Source organism: Odocoileus virginianus, chromosome X (assembly GCF_023699985.2).
Source record: "Odocoileus virginianus isolate 20LAN1187 ecotype Illinois chromosome X, Ovbor_1.2, whole genome shotgun sequence".
In the NCBI taxonomy this organism is placed as follows: domain Eukaryota; kingdom Metazoa; phylum Chordata; class Mammalia; order Artiodactyla; family Cervidae; genus Odocoileus; species Odocoileus virginianus.
Window position 1 is genome coordinate 42,100,693 of NC_069708.1, and position 13,923 is coordinate 42,114,615.

A 13,923-nucleotide genomic window follows, 5' to 3' on the forward strand; every position below is an offset into this window, starting at 1 on the left:
AATAGATTAACCAAGTGACGCTGCATTTGGAGGTATGTGTGCTGTCCTGAGTCACTCAGTAGTATCCGACTCTTTGTGACTCCGTGGACTGGGGCCTGCCAGGCTCCTCTGTCCATGGAGATTCTCCAGGCAAGAATACTGAAATGTGTTGCCATGTCCTCCTCCAGGGGATATTCTTAAACCAGGAATCAAATCCAGGTCTCCTGCATTGCTGGCAGATTCTTATCGTCTGAGCAGGAGATTGTCAGTTTTCTTGCCCCTGTTCTCTGTGCATGCTAAGTCACTTAAGTTGTGTCCAATTCTTTGTAACTCCACGGACTGGGGCCCATCAGGCTCCTCTGTCCATGGAGATTCTTCAGGCAAGAATACTAGAATAGGTTGCCTATGCCCTTCTCCAGGGGTTCTTCCCAACCCAGGAATAGAAACTGCATGTCTCACATCCCCAGCATTGGCAAGCGGGTTCTTTATCACCAGCACCACTTGGGAATCCCTGGACTCGCTAATGACAAGAAAAACTGTAACCAAGAATTTTGCTATAATTTTTATAGAAATTATCTACCTTTATTATTGGGCTTCCTAGGTGGCTCAGTGATAAAGAATCCACCTGCCAATGCAGGAGATGCAGGAGACATGGGTTAGATCCCTGGGTTTGGAGGACCCCTTGGAGGAGAAAATGACTGCCCATTACTGTATTCTTGCTTTGAAAATCACATGTACAGAGGAGCCTGGTGGACTACAATCCATTGGGTTGCAGAGTCAGACACGACTGAATATGCGTCACAAAATATGTATTATTATTACTTTCATCCACTAATCATGAGTGTACACTGCTGCAGCTTGTATGTAATAAACTTCAGATTAATTAGTTTAATTAGATTAAGCAAAGCAGAATGCACTGAACTTCAGATTAATACCTTTTCCCAGTCAAAAGTGAAGACTTTCTTTTAGTCTAGTTTTCATGTCATGGCCAACATTGATGAAACAATTTAATATGATTTTATTTCATTTTGTTTTTGCTGTTTACAGCAAAGTTTAGGTTTCTAAAGCTTAATATTCTTCCCACATGATTACACTCCTACTTCTACAAATCATCTTCTTTTCTAAAGCAAAGAATTTGGCACTTTCCATAATCTGATGAACTATTTGGCATATACATGTATAAAATGCTATATCTACCAAGTAATATAGCCAGTGTTTCTAAGCATATTTATTCCATTAGTTCACCTCTCAATAGTTATATATCTTCATATAAATAATTTTATTTAAGTCAATCAATTTTATTTAATCAATTTATGTAATTTTAGTGGCCAATATAAAATATTATTTTATCTTTTACTATATTTGGGTGAAAGTCAGATTAGTGGTAAACATTAGAATGGCTCATATTTATTCCTGCTAAATCTAAGGCTGTGCTTCTTAATTGTACTTTTAGAAAGAAAAAAATCAAAACTACATGTATGTAACAGAACATGTGTAAGACTGAATCAAGCTGTTACACACTGCAAATTACTATGTGCTCTTTAAGCATTTATAATATAACACAAAAATAAAAAATGTATGCTGATACCTGCTGTAGTTTATTCTCTTATACCTCCCCAGAAGAAAAGACATTGAACAAAAATATGTTCATCCACCACAAATGTCCATGATTTAGGATTGATTCTAAGAATGGAAGAAAGTGATATCCCTGACCCTTTTCTTGATAGGTACACTTAATGAGCTGCCAGTAAACATAGGATAAGAACAATTTTGCTGAGAGATAGGGCCACTTGTTTCAGATGGTTTTAAGGAAGATGAAATTGTGCACAAGGATACTTTTATTGCCTAAAAAAAATAGTTTGTTTTTATGTTTGAGCAGGATATATTTCAATGCAATATAGAGATTTTGTTTGGGGGATAATCTGGTGTCAAGTCTCAATGGCTTTTTGCAAAAAAAATTGTGTAAAAACAAGCTGAAACTCTTGGGTCTAGTGTGAAAAATACTATCTTTTCACATCTGGGACTGCAGTTCGATTTTAACCTGAAGGACTTGATGAGATATGTCAAAACACCTGAAAACAATTTGGGTAGCTAGTGAACTGTGGTATTTGGAGGCCCATACACACAAAAATCACTTTTATTTGCTTTTTTCCCTCTGCTGTCTCACTCCAAATAACTGCAGTTTGCATACAAGCAACCTATACTGATAGTGCAAGGAAGACAAAAGCACAGATATTTTGTACTGTGATGAAAGATGGCATTTATTCAGTGCCTAGTTGTTTTATTATCATTATTAGGGTATCAAAACTCAACATGATGAAGATATGTTAGCAAAATCTATGGTAATGTTGCCATGTTATTATAGAACATGGATTTTCTGACAGAATGTAGCATATTTTAATAAAAGTAATAGATCAATCTATGTATGTAATAATGTATTTTTATGCTTTACATTTGAGTTTTGTCAGAGAACTAAAATTGAAAACGAGGAAATATATTGACCACAATTGCCTATTTTTTTACTCACATATATGGAATATTTATTAGGAAAAATAATTGTTTTCAACACTGCTTTGTTACACGTAGGTAGTTTCTGGTTTGCTTTCATTAATGAGCCTAGAAAAAATTCTTTATTGTTGATCCACAAAATATTCCCTCATTCACAGCAGATAGGGATACTGATGGTGAGCCAAAACACCACTTGACATTTTCAAAAATAGAGTGGAATCGTAGGCATTGTTCCTCTTAATGCTTTAACCCCAAAGCATTTGCTTTAATGCCAAAAGTATAAATACTAAAGGAAAAGCAAGTGGATATCATGAGGATAAACGCCTTAAAAGAAGCCATTTATCTCATTCTAAATTAAATGTGCTTCTTAACTTTCAAATTAACATTTACACAAAGGTCTGTTCTCCTAAATGTTCTTCAGTTCAGTCGCTCAGTGGCGTCCAACTCTTTGCGACCCCATGGACTGCAGCATGCCACGCCAGGACTCCCTGTCCATTGCCAACTCCTGGAGTTTACCCTAACTCATGTCCATTGAGTCGGTGATACCATTCAACTATCTCATCCTGCGTCGTCGCCTTCTCCTCCTGCCTTTAATCTTTCTCAGCATCAGGGTCTTTTCAAATGAGTCAGCTCTTCACATCAGGCGGCCAAAGTATTGGAGTTTCAGCTTCAACATCAGTCCTTCCAATGAACACCCAGGACTGATCTCCTTTAGGATGGACTGGTTGGATCTCCTTGCAGTTCAAGGGACTCTCAAGAGTCTTCTTCAACATCACAGTTCAAAAGCATCAGTTCTTTGGTGCTGAGCTTTCTTTATAGTCCAACTCTCACATCCAGACATGACTACTGGAAAAACCGTAGCCTTGACTAGACAGACCTTTGTTGGCAAAGTAATGTCTCTGTTTTTCAATATGCTAAAATGATCTTACTAGTTTCCAATTTTTGAGATTCTCTGTTAGAGAATTCAGTTTATTTTTTAATGGTAGTTAAAGATTTTGAAAAGAAAAAGCAGCAAAGACTGAAAATCTGAAAATATAGCAAAAAGTGAGTTATAATCTACAGATATAAGATCTCTTCAAAAGATCTTATAAAATCCCTTCAAAAGATCTACAAACATGAAATCATCTTAAGTGATCAAATAAGGTCATTTTTTTAAGGTAGGGAAATGAAGATAATAATTATCCTTACTTCTGTGAGTAGTTGTAAGGATTAAATAAGCGTATATTAAATAACTTCATGTATCTAAAATTAATCTTAACAAGTGCCTGGTATATAGAATCACTGTGCAATGTTTAGCCAGTATCATTATTATTAGTGGTAATGTTAGCATGATTTAATGCACTGTATTTACATGACTTTAAAAAAATGAATACCAAACTAGTAGCTTGTTTTTGCAATTGACTATCAGTAAAAAAAAAAAAAAAAAAAAGGGAAAATACTGATTATGTTTTACCTGTCCCAACAAATATCCCTTTCAGTTTCTACCATCTGCATTCTCTGTCTCTCTAGTGTCTCCATTCAAAAAACCAGCAGCAAGGATACTTGTGTTGTATGTCCCAAATAACCTAACACCATTTGGAAACTATCCTAAATTGTAGAATTGTTCTCACAGCCCACCCTCTTCCTTTAAGTTTCCTACATCAACATGTTCTTACTAACACCTTATTTCTTCAGGCTTTATTCTCTACACAGTAAATAGATAGCTAACTATTTCTACTAAAATAAATAAGTGCTGTTGGATTTAAGGTATTACTACTCTTAGAATCGGGCTTCTCAAGTGGCTCAGTGGTAAATATTCCGCCTCCAAAGCAAGAGATGCAAGAGACACAGGTTCGATCTCTGGGTCAGGAATATCTGCAAGAGTAGGAAATGGCAACTCAATGTAGTATTCTTGCCTGGAAAACCCCATGGACAGAGGAGCCTGACAGGTTACAGTCCGTAGGGTGGCAAAGATTAGGACATGACTGAGTGAGCAACACACTCTTAGAATTTCACTCTCCCTTTTGACAAGGAGATTCTAAAGTCAAAAATCAATGGCTATTTATCACACACACAGGAATTTTATCTCTGTTGTGAGAGGTTCTAGGATAGTCCTCAGTGGGCTTTCAATAATACATTGTGAAAGGATCTGCTTAGGCACTGCCAGTTAGATACTAGAAATTTGGGGTTAGTTATTTCTTCAAAGCTGTATAGATAAATTCTAGCCTTAAATATTTCTTTATTTATTTTACCATTAATCAAGGAAGGCTATCATTTCTTTACACAAACTATGGTATTAAAACTGGTTAAATTTTATCATCAGTTCAGTCTCTCAGTCGTGTCCGATTCTATGCAACCCCATGAACCGCAGCACGCCAGGGCTCCCTGTCGATCAACAACTGCCGGAGTATACTCAAACCCATGTCCATTGAGTCGGTGATGCCATCCAACCATCTCATCCTCTGTCGTCCCTTTCTCCTCCTGCCCTCAGTCTTTCCGAGTATCAGGGTCTTTTCAAATGAGTCAGCTTTTCACATCAGGTGGCCAAAGTATTGGATTTTCAGCTTCAACATCAGTCCTTCCAATGAACACCCAGGGCTGATCTCCTTTAGGATGGACTGGTTGGATCTCCTTGCAGTTCAAGGGACTCTCAAGAGTCCTTTCCAACACCACAGTTCAAAAGCATCAATTCTTTGGCACTCAACTTTTTTAATAGTCCAACTCTCACATCCATACATGACCACTGGAAAAACAATAAACTTGACTAGACAGATCTTTGTTGACAAAGTAATGTCTCTGCTTTTTAATATGCTGTCTAGGTTGGTAATAACTTTTCTTCCAAGGAGTAAGCATCTTTTAGTTTCATGGCTGGAGTCACCATCTGCTCTGATTTTGGACCCCCAAAAAATAAAGTCTGCCACTGATTCCATTGTTTCTCCATCTACTTGCTATGAAGTGATGGCACGGGATGCCAAGATCTTAGTTTTCTGAATGTTGAGCTTTAAGCCAACTTTTTCACTCTCCTCTTTTACTTTCATCAAGAGGCTCTTTAGTTCTTCTTCACTTTTTGCCACAAGGGTAGTGTAATCTGCATATCTGAGGTTGTTGATATTTGCCCCGGGAATCTTGATTCCAACTTGTGCTTCCTCCAGCCCAGCTTTTCTCATGATGTACCCTGCATGTAAGTTAAATAGGCAGAGTGACAATATACAGTCTTGACGTACTCCTTTTCCTATTTGGAACCAGTTTGTTGGTCCATGTCCAGTTCTAACTGTTGTTTCCTGACCTGCATACAGGTCTCTCAAGAGGCAGATCAGGTGGTCTGGTATTTCTATCTCTTTCAGAATTTTCCACAGTATATTGTTATCCACACAGTCAAAGGCTTTGGCATAGTCAATAAAGCAGAAATATATATTTTTCTGGAACTTTCTTGATTTTTCGGTGATCCAGTGATGTTGCCAACTTGATCTCTGGTTCCTCTGCCTTTTATCATAAAGGTGGAAAATTAGAATCATAAATAATATGTTAATAAATCTTTGGTTTGTTTTTTGAGTTGATTCTTTTTAATCTTAATGTTATTTTTTCAAAAGCATGTTTCATGTTATCCCAGGAAACAATTCTATACTTCACTTATATCAAAATGTTTTATAGAGAATTATCGTGAATGTAAGCATATTTTCTTAATTTTATAAACTATTAGCTGAACAATATTTCTACAACATAAAAGAGAAACTAAAGGATACATTTGAAAGATAATCACTCTGCATTTGATTCCTCTATAATTTCTATTTAAGAACTGTAAATCATCAAGTAAAATAGTGAAAATATTTCTTTTAATTTAGACTGCATGTATTTTTTTATTTTAGGAAACTTAGTACTGAAAAAAAAAAACAGTTACCACTTAATCTTAGCTTGGTTCAATTTTTATAGTTGTTTCTTATCTACTACATAACTCAAATCTATTTCTTGAAGTTCCTTCAGAATGTATTACCTTTTTTTTTTTTTTTTTTGGTTTTTTTCCCTTCAACATGGCAATGGACCAAGCTCCTCCCCTGTCATCAGCCACTGGCTTTTAATTTCTGTGATTAAAATTTTATTCAAATGTAAATTGTTACTATTACATCTATATTTTTCCCTTGTGGCTCAGCTGGTAAAGGATCCGCCTGCAATGAGGGAGACCTGGGTTTGATCCCTGGGTTGGGAAGATTCCCTGGAGAAGGAAAAGGCTACGCACTCCAGTATTCTGGCCTGGAAAATTAAAAGTCAGACACGACGACTGAGCGACTTTCACTTTCACTATATTTTTAATGATTACAGTGAAGTTTTTAATCTGAATTTCAGTCTATATACTTAAAATCACATATTGAATCATATATTTGTTGTCTTCTCAATGAATTTAGTATGTGACACCAAAGTGAACATTTATTAAAATTGTTTATAAATATTTATTAATATTGTTGGGAATCAGACTCTGTTTTTCCAACTTAGTATAACAAGGGCTGAAACATAACTACTGAATCATTAGGAAGTTAAATAATTGCATTTTAATATTTTAAAGTACTGTTCAATTTATTTCAGCTTTCACTTATAAATAAGTACTTATGTCCTGATGAATATGAACAAATGTACTTAAAATGGAAAAGGCAAATACTATTTTAATAGATTTTAGCATATTAAGAGATGAGTACTATTGAGTGAGAAGAAAGAGAAATTTGTGAAGATGTTCACATAAACATAAATAACAAATTGTTATGAAGAGGTCAGATAGATTCAGCTGAAAAATACAGTTATGTTTCATAATGTGTAGACTCAGAAATTGGAGAAGCAATCTAGTGAAAGATCATAATTTAACACAAAGAAACCAATATATTTTTCTTTTAACTAATAAATATATATTATAATACTTTATATGAAAATTTCATTGAACTATCATCTAATAAAGATTTCCTAGGGAAGTTTATCATTTATTTAAGTTTTCTTAAACCACACTGTTTGTTCTAACATATTTTTAAATGAATTGAGTCATAGTCATGAATCTGAAAGACATTAGTCTAAAAAGCTTCTTTGATACAAGGGTAGTAAGAGCAATGAGAGATAACATTTAAAATTGTCATTAAGTATAGCTGAAGTTTGATTATTTTTCTTTAACAATTATTTGATTATGATCAATGTAAATGTTCTCATCTGTTTGACATCTACTAAAATCACTAAAATATCCAATTTGTGAGTGTTAATTACACTTTCATATTTTATTTACCTTCAGTTTGCAATATATATATTAGAGATGATTAAATATAAAATATGCTAAATTTTACAAGCTATTACAAACCAGTGGTTATTTCTGCCACAATGATTGGAAAGATGTTATAGTTAGTATACCACTTCTACAAATTCACTGGGTAGTTAAACTGCATTGTCAAACCTATGCAATGAAATAACCAGTGAAGAATAGTTGGCTTCTAACATCTGGCTCCACAAACATATGTTTTAACCTTAATTCAGATCCCACATTTGATTATTTTAGTAATATTAAAGATACTTTCAATGATTCGATAGAAAACATATAGAAATATTTGACCTGTGGAGAGATTCAAACTGTTTTTTGTAAATGCAGAAAATCAAGTGTTTTAAGAAAATTGTCCTCCTATATTGTCATGTTTGTCTGAAATAAGTTTAATATTTTGTGATGTCTAACCAGTGGCATGAGTGTGCATATATTTTCAAAAGAAATAAATCTGATCAAAGTCATTGAACTCATTTTTTTTTTTATAAAGTCTTTGTTGCAACTGTTACAATACTGCTTCTGTTTTATGTTTGGAGATTTGGGCCACAAGGCATGTGGGAAAGCTCCCCAACCAGGAATTGAACATACACACCCTCCGTTGGAAGGTGAAGTCTTAACCACCAGGGAAGACCCCCATTGAACTTATTTTATCAGTCACATTATTTCAGTATGCAAAGTTATTGTATAGCAGTTACATTAACATAGTAGTAATAACCATGTACTGCCATGTATTTATTACTTATATGATTTATATTTTTAGAGTCCCAAAGTAATTTACTTGGAGGATGTAATTAGTGGATGAAAAATGAACTGAGAAAGAAATTTTCATTTGTTTAAAGATACTGATATAACATTGTTTTTCCAAACATTTTTGCTTATAGAGTCATTAATAAGTCTGTGTATGTGTGTTTAGGGTGAAGATATATATCCTGTGTCCTAGACGCATGTTTGGTAGTTTTCAATAATTAAAAATAATTTCAGAAAAAAAATGGAATGCTCCTTTTTATTTAAATCACAGAAGATTCTTTTAATATAGAGAGAACTCACAGATGGATATAATACCTTTGTAACTTCTAGTGTTCAGTAAAATAGAACAAACATTTGCTCTAACCCAATTCCAACCTTTTAAAACCTATGCATCCAACCAATATAGGACAAAAATCGTTATGAGATCTTAAACTAGCAAAATGAACTATCTAATTACTCTCTGTTGCTTAAAATATAAGAAAGATAATTAGTTTTTAATTTAGTTGTGAGTATCCACCTTTACAAAAAATTCCATAAACTATTATTAAAATTATATGCTTCACTTTTTTCACCTTTGAAAATGAATCAAATAGCACTTTTTGTACATAAACGCTCAGAGGTGGAAATATCCTATCTTGGATCAAAGTATCAGAGACATGATTTATGATTTTGTAAATGCTTCTAAATCATGATGTAGTATACTGTGTGGCATTATTAAAATGTAAATTGCTGAAGATAGTGTATGTGAGACTTTGCAGGATATTGACACTTCATTTGAAGCAACAAAATATAGCTTTCTTAGTAAAAACCAGTGTGGAATTCAGATGAATTTAGCCTCCTTTCCTGAATCCATATTCAACTCTTTGAAAGTACAGTTACACTCCACCATTTATTTCTGTGAGTAGGGCAGAGTTTGAAAAATAGAAAGACCTGAAGTCATGCATTCAATCGAGCTATCCCTAAGCTATTGAAAGATACAGCTGTGGTTTTCTGCTTTTTCACCCATGATGTTTTAGACTGACTCCTTACATTAGGGAGTGAGGATTCTGTACAGTAAAGTTACAGTTTTTTAATCAGAGTTAGGAAGAAAGGAGTTCTGATTGGTTGAATTTAAGCTGTATATTTCATCATTTGATGATCATTTTTTTTTCCGCTTATATTTATTAGTTGGAGGCTAATTACTTTACATCATTGCAGTGGTTTTTGTCATACATTGAAACTGAATTAGCCATGGATTTACATGTATTCCCCATCCTGGTCCCCCCTCCCACCTCCCTCTCCACCCGATCCCTCTGGGTCTTCCCAGTGCACCAGGCCCGAGCACTTGTCTCATGCACCCAACCTGGGCTGGTGATCTGTTTCACCCTAGATAATATACATGTTTCGATGCTGTTCTCTTGAAACATCCCACCCTCGCCTTCTCCCACAGAGTCCACAAATCTGTTCTATACATCTGAGTCTCTTTTTCTGTTTTGCATATAGGGTTATGGTTACCATCTTTCTAAATTCCATATATATGTGTTAGTATACTGTAATGGTCTTTATCTTTATGGCTTACTTCACTCTATATAATGGGCTCCAGTTTCACCCATCTCATTAGAACTGATTCAAATGAATTCTTTTTAATGGCTGAGTAATATTCCATGGTGTATATGTACCACAGCTTCCTCATCCATTCGTCTGCTGATGGGCATCTAGGTTGCTTCCATGTCCTGGCTATTATAAACAGTGCTGCGATGAACATTGGGGTGCACGTGTCTCTTTCAGATCTGGTTTCCTCGGTGTGTATGCCCAGAAGTGGGATTGCTGGGTCATATGGCAGTTCTATTCCCAGCTTTTTAAGAAATCTCCACACTGTTTTCCTCAGTGGCTGTACTAATTTGAATTCCCACAAACAGTGGAAGAGGGTTCCCTTTTCTCTACACCCTCTCCAGCATTTATTGCTTGTAGACTTTTGGGTAGCAGCCATCCTGACTGGCGTGTAATGGTACCTCATTGTGGTTTTGATTTGCATTTCTCTGATAATGAGTGATGTTGAGCATCTTTTCATGTGTTTTTTTGCCATCTGTATGTCTTCCTTGGAGAAATGTCTGTTGAGTTCTTTGGCCCATTTTTGATCAGGTCACTTATTTTTCTGGAGTTGAGCTGGAGGAGTTGCTTGTATATTTTTGAGATTAATCCTTTGTCTGTTGCTTCATTTGCTATTATTTTCTCCCAATCTGAGGGCTGTCTTTTCACCTTGCTTAGAGTTTCCTTTGTTGTGCAAAAGCTTTCAAGTTTCATTAGGTCCCATTTGTTTATTTTTGCTTTTGTTTCTAAAATTCTGGAATGTGGGTCAGAGAGGATCCTGCTGTGATTTATGTCAGAGAGTGTTTTGCCCATGTTCTCCTCTAGGAGTTTTATAGTTTCTGGTCTTACATTTAGATCTTTAATCCATTTTGAGTTTATTTTTGTGTATGGTGTTAGAAAATGTTCTAGTTTCGTTCTTTCACAGGTGGTTAACCAGTTTTCCCAGCACCACTTGTTAAAGAGATTGTCTTTTTTCCATTGTATATCCTTGCCTCCTTTGTCGAAGATAAGGTGACCATAGGTTCGTGGATTTGTCTCTGGGCTTTCTACTCTGTTCCATTGATCTGTATTTCTGTCTTTGTGCCAGTACCATACTGTCTTGATGACTGTGGCTTTGTAGTATAGTCTGAAGTCAGGCAGGTTGATTCCTCCAGTTCCATTCTTCTTTCTCAAGATTACTTTGGCTATTCAAGGTTTTTTGTATTTCCATGCAAATTGTGAAATTATTTGTTCTAGTTCTGTGAAAAATACCGTTGGTAGTTTGATAGGGATTGCATTGAATCTATAGATTGCTTTGGGTAGTATAGCCATTTTGACAATATTGATTCTTCCAACCCATGAACACGGTTTGTTTCTCCATCTGTTTGTGTCCTCTTTGATTTCTTTCATCAGTGTTTTATAGCTTTCTATGCATAGATCTTTTGTTTCTTTAGGTAGATATACTCCTAAGTATTTTATTCTTTTTGTTGCAATGGTGAATGATACCGTTTCCTTAATTTTTCTTTCTGTTTTCTCATTGTTAGTGTATAGGAATGCAAGGGATTTCTGTGTGTTAATTTTGTATCCTGCAACTTCACTGTATTCGTTGATTAACTCTAGTAATTTTCTGGTAGAGTCTTTAGGGTTTTCTATGTAGAGGATCATGTCATCTGTAAACAGAGAAAGTTTCACTTCTTCTTTCCTATCTGGATTCCTTTTACTTCTTTTTCTGCCCTGATTGCTGTGGCCGACACTTCCAAAACTATGTTGAATAGTAGTGGTGAGAGTGGGCATCCTTGTCTTGTTCCTGATTTTAGGGGAAATGCTTTCAATTTTTCACCATTGATGGTGATGCTTGCTGTGGGTTTGTCATATATAGCTTTTATTATGTTGAGGTATGTTCGTTCTATTTCTGCTTTCTGGAGAGTTTTAATCATAAATGGATGTTGAATTTTGTCAAAGGCTTTTTCTGCATCTATTGAGATAATCATATGGTTTTTATCTTTCAATTTGTTAATGTGGTGTATTACATTGATTGATTTGCGGATATTAAAGAATCCTTGCATTCCTGGGATAAAGGCCACTTGGTCATGGTGTATGATTTTTTTAATATGTTGTTGAATTCTGTTTTCTAGAATTTTGTTAAGGATTTTTGCATCTATGTTCGTCAGTGATATTGGCCTGTAGTTTTCTTTTTTTGTGGCATCTTTGTCTGGTTTTGGAATTAGGGTGATGGTGGCCTCATAGAATGAGTTTGGAAGTTTACCTTCTTCTGCAATTTTCTGGAAGAGTTTGAGTAAGATAGCTGTTAACTCTTCTCTTAATTTTTGGTAGAATTCAGCTGTGAAGCCATCTGGTCCTGGGCTTTTGTTTGCTGGAAGATTTCTGATTACAGTTTCGATTTCCTTGCTTGTGATGGGTCTGTTAAGATCTTCTACTTCTTCCTGGTTCAGTTTTGGAAAGTTATACTTCTCTAAGAACTTGTCCATTTCTTCCAAGTTGTCCATTTTATTGGCATAGAGCTGCTGGTAGTAGTCTCTTATGATCCTTTGTATTTCAGTGTTGTCTGTTGTGATCTCTCCATTTTCGTTTCTAATTTTGTTAATTTGGTTCTTCTCCCTTTGTTTCTTAATGAGTCTTGCTAATGGTTTGTCAATTTTGTTTATTTTTTCAAAAAACCAGCTTTTAGCTTTGTTGATTTTTGCTATGGTCTCTTTTGTTTCTTTTGCATTTATTTCTGCCCTAATTTTTAAGATTTCTTTCCTTCTACTAACCCTGGGGTTCTTCATTTCTTCCTTCTCTAGTTGCTTTAGGTGTAGAGTTAGGTTATTTATTTGATTTTTTTTCTTGTTTCTTGAGGTAGGCCTGTAATGCTATGAATCTTCCCCTTAGCACTGCTTTTACAGTGTCCCATAGGTTTTGGGTTGTTGTGTTTTCATTTTCATTCATTTCTATGCATATTTTGATTTCTTTTTTGATTTCTTCTATGATTTGTTGGTTATTCAGAAGCGTGTTGTTTAGCCTCCATAGATTTGAATTTTTAATAATTTTTTTCCTGTAATTGAGATCTAATCTTACTGCACTGTGGTCAGAAAAGATGACTGGAATGATTTCAGTTTTTTTGAATTTACCAAGATTATATTTATGGCCCAGGATGTGATCTATTCTGGAGAAGGTTCCGTGTGTACTTGAGAAAAAGGTGAAGTTGATTGTTTTGGGGTGAAACGTCCAATAGATGTCAATTAGGTCTAGCTGGTGCATTGTGTCCTTTAAAGTTTGTGTTTCCTTGTTCATTTTCTATTTAGTTGATCTATCCATAATTGTGAGTGGGGTATTAAAGTCTCCTACTATTATTGTGTTACTATTAATTTCCTCTTTCATACTCGTTAGCGTTTGCCTTACATATTGTGGTGCTCCTATGTTGGGTGCATATATATTTATTTGATGATCATTTTTAAAAGTACTACAATACAATATAGAGTAGTTGACACTTTCCTAATAATCCAGAAGGTCCATATGAATTTCACTAATTGATAGGAATCATGAATGCCCATCATTCCTCTACTAGTAAAATGGATAAATTCTGGTTAATAGAGACTTGCCATAGACAGAATTGCAGGCAAGCAGCGTTTACTATAAATTTCCTCTAGAAGTGTTGGCAAATGTCTCTACCCAAGACCTATTTTTTAGTTTGAGGGAAAAGAACATAGGAACATTTTATCATGGGAAATGATCATAGCATTTTAGAGTCATATAAATCCCAAAGGTGGAAAGTAGTTTGTTTTTTTTTCCCTCACTTTCCCAACTTGAAATCTAGGGAAGACATTAGAAAAGAGGTATAGCAGGGATGGGGTTGAATGGATGGATGAAAATGTGAA

The 13,923-nt window shown here is 35.0% G+C and overlaps 1 protein-coding gene across 5 annotated transcripts in view; it reads left to right on the forward strand.

The window, feature by feature from the left end:
- PCDH11X (protocadherin 11 X-linked) overlaps positions 1–13,923 on the forward strand; it is a 958,739-nt gene that overhangs the window by 476,500 nt on the left and 468,316 nt on the right. The window lies entirely within an intron of this gene.